The 13,727-nt window shown below is 41.6% G+C and overlaps 1 protein-coding gene across 4 annotated transcripts in view; it reads left to right on the plus strand.

The window, feature by feature from the left end:
* LOC310897380 (uncharacterized protein) overlaps window positions 1-13,727 on the plus strand; it is a 152,875-nt gene that overhangs the window by 90,411 nt on the left and 48,737 nt on the right. Inside the window, exons 1-2 of one of the 4 annotated variants that reach the window (XR_014582266.1) lie at window positions 2,982-5,112; window positions 5,512-5,998. The gene's annotated coding sequence lies outside the window, so the exon portion shown is untranslated. Of the gene's footprint in view, window positions 1-2,221; window positions 2,313-2,981; window positions 5,999-9,863; window positions 10,690-13,727 lie in introns of those variants that run through there. The other 3 variants (XR_014582264.1, XR_014582267.1, XR_014582268.1) reach the window with 3 other exon arrangements.

Here is a 13,727-nt window from a genome sequence, read left to right on the forward strand (position 1 = left end):
ATGGGAGAAAAGTTGACTCAGCTCCTGACTGTGGAAGGCTTGCCCAGCTCTGACTGCTAGTACACCAAGTAGCTGGCAGAGAAATGTCCCTAGTGGGAGATGCCTTGCACTTTGGGGATTTACCCCAGGAACAAAACAAAGTGATATTGCCCCATCTGCTCTTGAACCCAAGACAGTTCAGGGGATTAAGGAGGCAGGGAAAAAGAGTGCTGACCTGCTTGGAGCAGAGGCATGGCAGCCAGGTTTCTCATTCTCTTGTCACCTCCTGGCAACTGTGAGCTCCTGAAGAGAGATGCCAAGTGACCAGACCACAGGGACCTCCGAGCACCTTACACGATCTCCCTCCTGTTGAGGGGCCGGGCACTTAGGATGAGCTTTAGCTTTGTTTTAATCATCTAAAAGTTATGTGTCTATCTGCAGCTAATCATTTAGGCTTCCTCCAGACAGCTACTTCTTAAGCCTTGACTTTTTTTTGGGTGGATTTTCTGGAGACCACTCATGCAGTGTGATTTTGTGTGGATGTGGAGAAGACCAGACCTCTGCAAGTCTGAAATCTTTCAAGTTTTAGCCTTCCTGGATATCCTTGGAGCAGAGTGCAAACCTGCAGCACTTGTTGAAGCTAAGATGGCTGAAAGATTGTAAAAGTCATGCTCATCACTGGAAGGAGACAAGTGCAGTTTCTGTGTGCCCTGTGCCAGTGAGTAGCGTGGGTCAGGTTTTAGCCGCAGATTCTGTCTTCAGCAGATATTGGGGACAGTTCAAAAGATCCAGAGAAGCTCTTATATCTGCACCTGGGTGGTCCCATTACTAGAGAGAAGAGGGTCAAAGAAAGGTGAAATAGCCATGAAAAAGCAGATTTGCCACAGGAACTGAGAGTGGCATATACACGGCCTTTCATCCATATAGACGGCGATTTTCTTTCCCAGACCTGGTACAACACTGACTCTCCTCCATTATCCTCCCTCTCTGACAAAAAATATAATTATTACTATTTCTGCATTGCCTGAGCATGGTCTCTTTTTTAATAAATTGAAATATTGGCTTCACAGCAAATGTTAGCTGTTATTTTTAATGAAATACATGTTTTATGTCCCTTGCTTTTCTTCAAATTCTTTTATTTTGTTATACGTACAAATAAACACAGCATTTTTGGTTAAGTTCTTCATTTTACATCTTGAATAAGCATCTCTTCTTGATGTCTACCTTTATGTTTCTATGTACAAATCTATCAAGACCATCAAGAAATGGATTCCCAAACAGAATTTATTGCAAAGCTGATTATGTATTAATATATACAAATGACAAATCTAAAACACAATGTCAAAAAGCAAGAAAATGCAATCAAGAATTTATTATTCTCCCATTACTATTCATCTGGGAAAATAGCTGCTCTACTTTACCAGAATAACTTCCCCCTCCCACACCTCACACCCAATCCAGGTTTTCTAGGTAAGTGCCACAGAGTTATTTGTGATAAAATACTTTAATATATAATAATACCAGAAGTTCACTGTAATTTATCTACCTATTTTTTTCACTTCTACTTTCCAAGTAGGCTTATTATAAAAATTTATTGTCACACATACACACTGTACACATCTGCGTGTGTGTAAACTTACTGGTCCATTTTACAGATGGAATAAGCATCTTCTGCTTTTCATAACCTTGCATCTTGTCCTCTTTTGTACACATTTCCCCAACATCATAGATATGATTTTTTCTATAAAATATTCACCGAATGGCCCTATCCCAAGCCCCACTCCCCTCCCCCTCCTTTTTTGTGATTAAATAGCAGATTAATTTGAATAATATACATGTGAGAAAAATTTTAAGCTTTGATTTTCTTCTTGGAAGATTATATTGTGGTAATGCCTTATCTACTGTACTGTCCCATTTCATACCTTGGGAATAACTGCTCATCAGGTCTTTTTCAAATGAAGGACTCTATGCTTACCATTGTGTAACCCCCCATAATGTGACATGTTAGGAAGTACAGGTAAAGAAGAATGTATTGCAACACCTTTGGATGGCAACACCAGTACAAGTTATGTTGACGCCGTTACATTTGCTTGCAAGGGAGAGCTGATTATGGATGTATTTTTAATCTAGCAATTCCTAGATGCCCGCATAGCGACTGATAAAATACCTCTCATTTGCAATGTTGAAGTGTTTACCTTTGGGAAATCCATGACAGCAATAACCTTATTTTTGTCACCAGCAGCTGGATCCCTGCCATACTGTCTGGGGGAATATGGTTGTTCTGGACAAGAGGAACAATGGGAGCAGAATGGCTGATATATGTGTGCACACAGGTAGGTGTGCGCACACGCACACACACACTAGCAAAAACATGTGTTGTTTAGCATACATTTTATACTGAATATACAGATGTATATAGTACTATGCATTAGTAACATATGTGTGTACACATGAATGTATTTGTGTACATATACACATACATGTATGACTGAACTCTGTGAAGCATCCGGAGCATAACACAGAAATGATCTCCCTGTGCTTCACACACAGGCAATCACTCTGCCAGCACATATAAGAAGTCATTATAATAGTTATTCTATTTATGGAGAAATGTGTAGCTAAAATGTAGGAAAATTATTGTTCTCCATATTCTCACTTTTTTATTGAAGAAACAAATCACACAGTAAATTACATCTGATTTGCATGAAATGTTGCATGCACCTAGATCTCAGCATGAGCCTGGGAAAAGACATTGTTTTAATTCCAGAACCTTTATAGCTATTTCTTCCTTTCTTTTTCTTTCTTCCTTTTCCTTCCTTCCTTCCTTCCTTCCTTCCTTCCTTCCTTCCTTCCTTCCTTCCTTCCTTCCTTCCTTCCTTCCTTCCTTCCTTCCTTCCTTCCTTCCTTCCTTCCGTCTGTTCTTCTTTTCTTCCTTTCTTCTTTTCTTCCTTCTTTTCTTTCTTCCTTCCATTCTTTCTAGTATAAATTTAGATTATATATAATATATAATTCTTGTTTGGCTTCTCTTGCATTTGATAGGCCCTTCTGAGTGTAATTTAACATCTGCAAATTGCCAAGGTGGGTAAGGATAGAGTAATGCTCACTGCCCAAGAGGCGGAGAAGCAGGAGGGATTATATGCCTGCCCTGTGGCTATGATGGGTGATGCCCATGCTAGGTGCTGTTGCCACTTGCTCTGGAGATGCTCAAAATAAAGAGAGTCTCCTGAGGGGTCTTGAAACAACCTGGATACATCAGCTGTTTGACTGGGCCAACCCAGCATGCTGAAGATTTTGGCCTCTTTTTTTTCCTCCAGTTTTCCCCTCTTCATCTCTCTGGATGACTGCAGTGAGGTGAAGAGTCTGTGTTTTACCATCAAAGGTCAGCCCTCCAGGATGTGTGGAAGCTGCAGTGTGGCCCCTGCATGCCAGTCTACTGAAGGATACACTTAGGGCTGGGTCTGGAGAAGGGTGATGTGGTAGGTGTGGAGGTGCTCCAGCACTCTTAGACTCTGGAGGGTAAACAGAGTCCTTGCATGGACAGTCAGAAGGAATTTGTACAGAGCACTAGTCTGCTTCCTGAAAGCCATCAATAAGCTGAGTAGGTCTGAGTGAAAATTTCCCATCCAATGGAAAACTGGATATTTGACAAAGTATCCCTTCACTTTTTGCAATGAGTGTGTGCTTTCTACAGAAATTTGAATGTTTCCTTTAAGAAGCATACGCTTTAATATAGGAATGTTTTTGGTGGAGACACTCTGCTCTGTTCAGAGAAACATGTAGCCATAAATGAAGGGGATGCTTTAGCCTTTCTTGCTCTTCTGTACTGGGACATGTTCTTTGCCTGGACTCACAAAACAGGGTGGGGCTGTGTCACTGGCATCCGAGATGGGAAGAGTTGGTATGTCAGACATGTATATGTGTGCACATGTGCACACTGACTCATGTTTTGCAGAGCTGTTGCATAGTACGCAACTTCTCTTTAGCTGTGGGGAAGCCAGAAGGGAGCTGTGCCAACGAGAGGGGTGGGATGTCAACCTGAGGGTGGAATGGGGGCAGTAGGGGATGGGCAGGTGAGGGGAAGGGCAGAAGACAGGCGGGCTATAAAGACCCTTTAGCCTCTATTACGTCTCGTCCTCTTTCCTCCTCCTAAAGTCCATATCTGACAGTGCTTCCTGGGAGGTGCAGATCATCTGTTTTTTATGTTCTCCAAAGGGCCTGCCAGCTAAGCTGTTTCTTGACTCTGCCTAAGACTGTTATGAGTCACCATCCGTTCTCCCCACAAAGGCCCAGTACATAAGGAATCTCCCAGTATCTGAAGTATAATCTGATGAGAGAGCTCAAGTTATAGAGAACTTATAAGTTCTCAAGTTATAGAGAGCTCAAGTATAAGAGAAGGGGAGTGTGCAGTATTAGGTCTGTGCTCCAAGTTAAAGCAGTTTGGGTTTGGGTCACTTCTTCCATTCCAGTTCACTGTTGCTACAAGAACCTGGTTTTCTAGGCCACAGATTATTCAGAAAAAAGTGATTGGAGTAGTACAGGAAAAAATAAAAGGGAACAAAAGTTTCTCAGCTAAGCTGGTTAAAAAAGCAGTGATATGAAAGGCAGATTGGGAGGATGTAAACACTAGAGAAGGAGGATTTTGTTTTCTAATTCAGAAAAGCACTTAAGTGAAAGTCCTAAATGATATCATGCATGAGATTCTTGGTAAGGTTTACTAGGCATACTGTTGTAGGATAAAACTGAAGACATATAAATAGCTTCTCAAAGAATCTTTCCCTTGGGGCTTTCAAAAAAGGACTACTGATATTATAACCCTTATGAAAACCAAAAAGCAGCTTGTGCAATTTAATAATTATGCTTTAGGTCTCTGTTTTTTTTTCTTTCTGAGGATCCATGGAGACTGCAAGTTACCCTGGCTTAGCAATCAAGCACTTGCTTACTCACCTGAACTCTCTGACTGGCAGCAGGTTCTTGTCCTTGTGCAGCTGTAAGCAAAGTGTGCTTGCCTGAGCCTCTGCAACACCGTGAGTGTGACTGCTTGCTGTTTGCCATTGTGTCAGGAGGCCAGGTCTGTCTCGTGTCCAGTCTTGGTTATGAAATGGATGTACAGTGATTGATGCCTCACCGTGAATAGTATGTTGAACAAATAACACCTTTTTCTTTCATATGGATTCTATCCTAGGGAACCTGAACACTTGCTTTGAACGTGGAAGCTTTAAGCTCATTTTCTTTTATTGGCTTTGGTAGTTTTTTGGATTCCAGGACTTGGTAAAATGTCTGTGTGTCTGCCTGTCTGTCTGTGTGTGTGTGTACAGGGTTTTACCTCCCCATCTAACCTTAAAGGATTTTACCAGGTATTTTCTACTTCCTTCCTCAATGCTGCTGAAGGCATACTGTATCCTGCTAAAGGGCTGTTTAGTATGCTTAAGGACTGAGAAACTAATCTGAAAGTCTAGCCTTCAAGGGTGTGATCTATTGCAATTAGAAATGTATTGCTTTGTAATTACTATTACCACTTGCTTTTATCTGCAGGCTTACAAATAAATACCTGTTGCCTCTGGATATTTATACCCTCTGAAATCCTGCGAAGAAACCAGTCCTAATTTTGGCAGTTCTGCTGAGGGGAAGCTGATGCCTCTAACTATCCCTTACACCTGTTAAAAAGTATTGGAAGCAATCACACCTGGGCTATAACCATGATCACACAATTATTGTCACCTGTCAGTTGCAAAAAGTTAGGAAGACCACTGTCTTCTGAACCCTTCTGAAGGAAACCACAATGGGTCAAACTCTTCCCTCTTCCACTTGTATAAATGTAGGTTAAGTCTATCACAGTCCACAAAGGCAGCATAGCAGAAAGCTGAAGTTATCCAGTGTCAGAAGCTGCAGGATTTGACAGGAATTTTCAGACCCAAGGCAGGGGTTGTTTAACCACCTAAAGCAGATGGTGGCATTCGCTGAGAGCTGCGTGTGAAATGAAATGACTCTCAGCCCCTGCCTGGACTGGCTGCTGCCAGAAGTGAGTGAAGATAGCACAGTGGCACTCGTTGGGATTTGTTTGTGGGAACAAAAATTGGCATTATTCAGCACATGTTGGGAGTACATGCTGGGGATCGAGGTGTCTTGTGAGCAGCTAGTTTGTGTGGAGATGAAGGAGTTCGCCTTTAAAATGAGATATAGCAGGGGGAGAATTTTCTGTGCTCTTATTGCAAGTTACCAGGAATGGCATTTTTTGACTATTGTTTGTTAACCAGCAACCACAAGGAGATGAAATTGAGTACTAAATGACTGCTGTGTGCACCACATATTTGTCAGGTCAGTGTGCAATGCTGGATTGAGGAGCGGCTGGATGCAGTTTTTTGCCACAGAAACATTTTGAGGGAGGGAAATTTTGCCAAATTTCACTGTGCTGTCTAGTAATTCTCTCCTTTACTTATAAACTCACAAACAAAACCTTTGAACTAGAGGTAACAGTGACTGTATATTTTATTATAAAATAGAAATTAATGGGGTATTTGAAGTAAAATTTGATATTGTATCTTTGGCAAACCTATTCCTCCTGTGGACTGTAGGTCTTACTGGGATTCTGTTCAGCTTTGTATGTGTTTAGGATGCTCGCTGATAACAAGGGACAGAAACTAGTGCCTCTCAAATTGTGTCTTATAAATCCCAGCGATATGAAAACACATCTTTCATCCTATCAGACTTCACTGACATACATATGCCTACATCATGATGTTGCTTAGATCCTACATAGCAATGTAGTTCAGGAGTGTTTATGTCATTGTTCGAGAAAAGATCACAGTGCTGTAAGACATACACCCCGCAAAGCAGACAAATTTATTTTCTGCAGCAACAAGAGAGATTTCCCACAGATAGCTGAATGTGGGAGACAAGAATCCAAGAGCAAGGTCAGTGCTGGTGAAACATACACTTTCACCCTTCTGTCTCACTTAATCAGACCCTGCTGGCTTTTCCAAGGGGGTTGAAGCTTTCCACGGGCTATTCCTTGAAATGGCCTGCTGTCCTGTGGGTTCCCAGGGTCCCTGCAAACCACAGAATCATAGAATGGTTTGGATTGGAAAGGACCTTAAAAAATGGAGAGAGGGAAAAGCCCTGCTTGACGTGGGAGGTGGGAGCACCAGGGCAAAGTGAACCCCATCTTTTCCAGTTCTGCTCTTCACTCTCTCCCATTTTTCTCTTCTCTTCTCTTCTGGATGAACATAAAATTACCTACTGCCCTATGAAAGGGGGTATTGCTCATGTTTCTACAACCACCCGTCACCCCCAGTAGTGCCGTTTACTTGACACATACATATACAGTATAGCTATAGGAATTGCAGCTTTGCTTGATTTCAGCAAAGAGAAAAACCTGCCACATATCCTACAATGTTAAAACCTGCTCTTGGTTTTGTATAAACAGTTCTCACAATATTGTGTCCTCTTACATGTGATTGTAAGCACTTAAGTAATATGAAATTATCATTGATATAGCTGTCCCAGGTGAAAAAGAGCTACAGCATGTTTATGATGCAGTTCAATCTAGTCATTGATTTCTGGACCTACTGTAGTCCTTCAGGGCATATCACAAAAGCCATGTTATGTCTTTGAGAGCTGGCTTTTCTGTCTGAATTTCTGAATGAGGTGGAAGAAGTGCTTTAAAGACTTCACATGACCTGTCTCAAAAATCTCACTTTTCCTACCGAGGGTAATGGCATATGTGTGATATACTGGGAATTTTGTTATCTGAAGACTGTATAAATAGGCTGGATATCAGGGATGGTCTTAGATACTACAACTTGATGAATTAGAATGTGATGAATTGGGGCATGCTCTACCCTACCACGGCTTGCCAGAAAACATTTATTTGGGGTTATACTCCAGGGTATATTTGGGAGTATACTCCAGGCAGAGCATAGCTTTTGAGTTGCAGAGCCACACATTTTAGGAAAACAGTAGTGTTTTGGCTTCACTGCTTGCTCTTGGACTTGCAGACACACAAAGCTAGTCTGCCAGGTAATGCTAGTCATAGCTGGTTCCCCTGCAGGACTCAGTCTAGGGAGACTGCAAAGTATTTCTCACTGACAAGGGAATTATTGTCCCCAGCTTTTTGGTGTGGAACTGGATCTGCAAGACATGAATTGGCATGCCAAAGTCACCCAAACGCACCCTGAAAATAATTTGGGGTCATACGCCAGCACTGAGGTCTCAGTAGACAAACATTGTGACTTGTCACTTATTCCAAGTGTCAGAAAAATGTTACCTGAGACTGGAACAATGTTGGGTTGTTGGTTATTTTTGTTCTGGCTGAAAATCCCAATCATATTTCTGTTCAAATAACCTTCCAATTTGGAAAGGCTTCTTCTAGTGGAAGCGGTTTCCAGGAGACATAGCTTCTTGTCATACCTGAAGTACTAGGGAATATGCCAAAGGAAGCCTCCTTCATCCATCCCCAAACACCCTGCCTGTGGATGAGGTTTTATGGAGAGCAAATAATGGCAGGAATTAAGAAACATGGCTTATATTCCCTACTCTGGCACTGACTCTAGTTCATTGCTTTTCTTTGTGCTTCAACAGCTTCATATGTAGAAGGGGACCAATTATTCTGACCCATTTCTGTGAAGGAGTTTGAGAACCTTAGCTGCTTCTATGTGCTTTGTTTAGTTATTTATTTTTCTGCTGTTCCCAATACTCTGACACTAAATTATGAGAGGGAAATGGAACTAGTAAATAATATAGGGATTTATTCTCCTTAACTGCAAAAAGATACGTGCACTTTCAATGGACACACAGACTTCATCCTTTTGATCAAAAAGGCAGAAAAATAATTTCCTCAATGGAATTGCTAGGAAACATACAACTCAAGCTCTGTCCTCAGTTAGAGGCATTATAGTGAAATGCTGGTTTAAGGCTTTTCTAGCTTGGAGAACACATACTATTATCAGAACTGCCAAAAGAGACACCATGTGTATTGTCTAAATATTAAAAAATATATGCATTTTTTTTAAGTTATGTACAAATAATATCTAAATTGGTTTCTTTAATTTTTGGACATTTGTGTATCTCATCACTTATTACAAATTTTTTTTTGTTAGTTTTACTTGCCTGTTTTCCTTGCTCCTATGGATTAAAAGGGGAGAGGAAAAAGGAAGACAGAAGCCCAAAAACTGGAAAAATGAAAAATCGTTTTACTTGACAAACTCAAAAAAAATGTAAAATGAAAAATGTACAAGAAATAATTTATTTCTGGGGTGAGAGTCATTTTTCATGTTAAAAAGTTTCAGATAAAACTTTGGCTTGCTCTAACGATGTCTAAAGCACAACCCCCATCCCCCCCAAGTCACAGCACAGGCACACACAGAGCTTTGCAGTATCATTTCTGCAGGATAATTAGCATTCTGCATAACAGAAGCCAGAGCGGTGAGGTCAGGTTTCAAAGTGGGAAGCAAGGGTAGGCCCCTGAAATTGTGTATATGGGTTAGCTGTAACCAGCCTAGCAAGCTATACAGTTCTGTTATTCCTTTAACCCTTTACTGATGAACATATTTAGCTCACTGCGAAGGTAAAGAAGCCATTTTGGAATAGAATGTAATAAGCATGCACTTGTCCCAGTTTCCATGGGTTTCAAAACAGATGCTGTATTGGCTCAGTCAATAATGGTCAACCAGACTTAACTGAGCAATACTTCAAATGGGCTTGCTTTTGCTGCAAAACGGGGGCTTGTTTCCGTTGTACCTCTGCTGCTGTAATAGTCTCACGTTCCTCTCTGGGAGTAGGTCTGTGGTAATTGGTATCAGCACTAGAAAAGTAGGATGTTTTAATGTTAACCCAATAATTTCCTCTTATGGCAAGAGATATTCCATTATGCATTCAACAACAGATTTCGTGTGTGACCATGAGTAAACACTTCAATCAGGACTTACAGAAACCTACTGAAGCAGCTAACGTGTGTAAAGGTCTGTCTTCATCTCCCAGTTCCCCTTAGATTAAGCAGTATATAAGCAAATAAAGGTTTTTTATTAAAATGCATGTGTTGTGGACAGCACAGCCCATGGATAATGCTGCAATGGGGAGTCAGAGAACCTGAGATTTCTCCTCCTGAGCTCTGATATCAGGGTGCAGGCTGAAGTGAGCATTTTCATCTTTCACAGTACTTCCAGATGGTGAAACGGTAAGGAGCACAGTTGGGAAAAGAGGGTTAGTTTCCTGATGTCACGTTTGTTATGCAGTTTCCTGGCCACTTCTGAACTGATCAGCAGTTTTGGTTTGGACTGCAAAAGCTTGTAGTTAGTGGAGAAATCCACTGATAATCAGTGTGTTTTCAAGAGATATATTCCTAGAAGCAGTGGTGGCAGGGGAGGGGTTGTGGGCCACATTACAAATGAACATCAGTGGCTCTGTTAGAGTTGCACAAAATTAACAGAAATTAGATCTCTAGCTACTGAAGAGAGTCTTCTGTACTGAGATAGCTATTAAAATAGAACAATCAGAGATTATGGTACATGAGAACGTTTTTAATTGTTAATTTGCCCACTTCAAAATGACCATACAGTGAAATCAGTGTCTTTTTAAATAACATTGTTTTCCTTAAAATTGGTTTCCCTTTTCAGCGTTATCTTTCTAAGAGCACTGTGGTGATATTCTTGGGAATTATCTATCCTACACTGAGGGAGCCTATCTGAAGCTAACACAGTCCTTGCAAAGTGCAAGGTAATTAACCATTCTCCTCCCCCTATTTATCTTGAATTTTGCTTCCATCTAGTTGTTTTTCACGCTTGTAAAGTATAATTTGAATAGAGTTTTAGCACTTTCTTCCTACACAACCCCTCACTCTCCGTTCCCTCCCTCCATAACATTGCAGTGATCTGAGTGTGAATTATCTCAGAGTAAGGGTGGGTGAACTATTCTGCCTGAGCACAGCAACACTGAAGACAATGGAGCACAGCTTCAGCGATTGACACAATTCTTTCTTACAGAGACATTTTGTATGCTAATGAACCTCTGATGGCAAGACCAGACTTTTTTTTTTGCTGCTAATTCTGGCAATATCTATCTCTGATGGGAACCTAATTTCCACCCACAAGGATCTTCAGAGTAAAAGACTGAGCAAAGAATGATGCTTTAGTACTGATGTGACTCTCCTCTTGGCTTCACTCCTATGTTTTGCCCACAGCCAGGAAAATAGAGCCTCTAGACCAAAGCACTTGGCATCTGGTATTTCCTTTCAAGTGCTTCTATATGAGCCAGGCTCCTCTCACCACCGGATTCCTCGCAGGAGTTTCTCTTTAAAGCAGTCACTGCTTCCTCGGTAATTAGCCCACAAGACACATCAGCGTAGCAAGGAAACATTGACCTAATAGGTTTAAGTGGTGATGGTCAAGACCAAGCAGCTACCATGAAATGGCAATGTTGGAAGACCAGTAAGAAGGGGCTTTGTTGCATTTTTTGTGCTTTATGCAATGTAAAATGAAGGAAACACAGAGGAACAGTGAGATTCAGATAACTGTATTTACACACTCAGTATCACATGCAAGGCATGACTTTGCTGAATAGCTTTGTGGAAGGTCGAACACTCGGAGCAATTGTTCCCAGCCTGCTCTTAGCCTGAAATCCATGGCTTTCATTTCAGACCCACAGAAGGGCTTATGAGAGCCATAGTTTGTCTGTTTTTCCCAACTGGGTCAGCTAGTTTAATTAGAGATGCTGTGTCTTCCTCCATGGCTTACTTCCCTAGGCTACTCAACTGTTTGAATTGATAATCCCAATTCCTTATAACTACAGCTGCAATATTATATATTTTGCAGAGATAACTCTTTCAACTGAAAATTTAGAGGATCTTCAGCCGACAGTTACATCCTCTTGTATTAGTACTGTGTTGCAAGGCACAGCCTTGCTTGTCTGTTCTTTTTTTCCCCTCCTGTTTACCATGCAAAGCTTTTCCTAGCACCACCAAAGTGTTAGTCTACGGAGGTGTGATTCCGCACCAAACCAGCCAGGCTGGTGGGACCACTGTGGTGATTTGCATATTTTTGTTTAAAAACAGGTTATAGCAGGTTTAACTGGTGTATTTACATCCGCAGGTGCAAGTTAATCTGATATTAGCCAGGTTTCAACTGATTTAATAATGTTCACACCCAAAGCTGGTTTAATTAACTTGGATTTAGACCAGGGCGTAAGAGAGGACATGTCGATTTGGTTATTAATCAGAGGGGAAGGAGCCAGCAGCTCTATCTCCGCTCCATTTCAAGCTCTCCAATAGATTAGTGATGTGACCTTGGGCAGATCTCCTGGCATGTTTTTGCCTTGCTTTCCTCAGACTGGATATAATCAATTTCTCAGAATAGATGCAATAGTGAATTCAGAGGCGTCTGTGAAACTTAATTCCCTGCATGCGGAAAGGTTTTTGGCAGCTGCCAGGGAGTGCAGCTCTATGGGGAAGGGGCAGGGCCTGCCTTCTGCCTGATTCAGCTCCTCATAGTGCCATCACTGCGAGGAGTCATAGGTGCTGCCGCCCCTCGCAGCGATGCTGTCTCTCACGGATTCTCAACTGCAAAGTACATGCAAGTGTAAAGCGTTTGAACTGGCTAGGATGGTCCTAACCAGGGGTTTGGTTTCCATTCATCAGTATGGATAAGAAGTCCACTTTTTGATATATATATATATATTTTTGGATGAGGGATAAAGATCCTCTTCAGGAAAGCAATATTTTCCCTGTTTTGCCTCCATGTGTGGAACAGCTGTAACAAGGTGTCTGGCACTTGTGATGAGCCAACGGTGGAAAAATCATCACTCTGCTAAATTACAGCAAGTGCTGCTGTCAGGGAGGCACAGGTAGGACTCCTCCTATGCTCCTGCTGTGGGTACAGCTGGGCACAGCTCTCTGCCTCTCTGCTGCCCGTGCCTCTGCTGGCAGGACACCTCCTGCTGAAGGCCTGCTCCCACAAGCCACTCTTTGTGGGAGGTATGTTCTTGTTGACTTCTTGGCCAACACCATTTAGCCATCTGCTGGTGTTCTTGGCTGATCCAGCCTTGCTCCTTCCCTGCTTCCAGTCAGTCCATCATGGAAAGTGTGAAAGTCCTCAGCAACTATCTGCTCATTTGCTATTTGGTCATAGATTGGACTAGATGATCTTGAAGGTCTCTTCCAACCTAAATGATTCTGTGATCTATGTCCTGGTGCAGCTTTGCTAGGTGCTTCTGCTTCATATTTCCGTTGTTGTTTATTGTTATTCTGGTTAATGCTCTTTAGTTTGTTTCTCTCAGACAAACCATGGCTTTAAAAGTAAGGGAAAGGACCTATGGGCTCAGGATAATTGCAATGGTTTTGTAAGGGTCATATTTTGGTGCACTCAGTCTTGCTTTGAAACATCAGAAGGAATGCAGGGAAAAAAAAAATCCTTTTGCCTTGCAAAAAATAAATGCCTTTTTTTTTTTTTTTAACTCATCAGAATTGATAGTGAGAAGAGATTCTCACTTCTTAATTGTCCACAGTGATCCAGCACACACTTCTTGATCAGAACTGGTTGAGAAATCGGATATTCTAGCCTCACACAGGGGTGCTCCAAAAGAGATGGGAAGTGAGAAAAGCAAGGTATGATTCTTTGCTCACAGCCTGCTTATGGGTTTATTTAATAGATGAGAGTTTGCACACAATTAACTAATTGAGCAAAAGTCAGCTCTTGGGGTGAAGAGCAGGCCTTCCGAAATAAGAACTCAGCATCATTTGAAGGGCAAACACTTGACACTCG

The sequence above is a fragment of the Anser anser genome, assembly GCF_964211835.1.
Source record: "Anser anser genome assembly, chromosome: 3".
NCBI lineage: Eukaryota > Metazoa > Chordata > Aves > Anseriformes > Anatidae > Anser > Anser anser.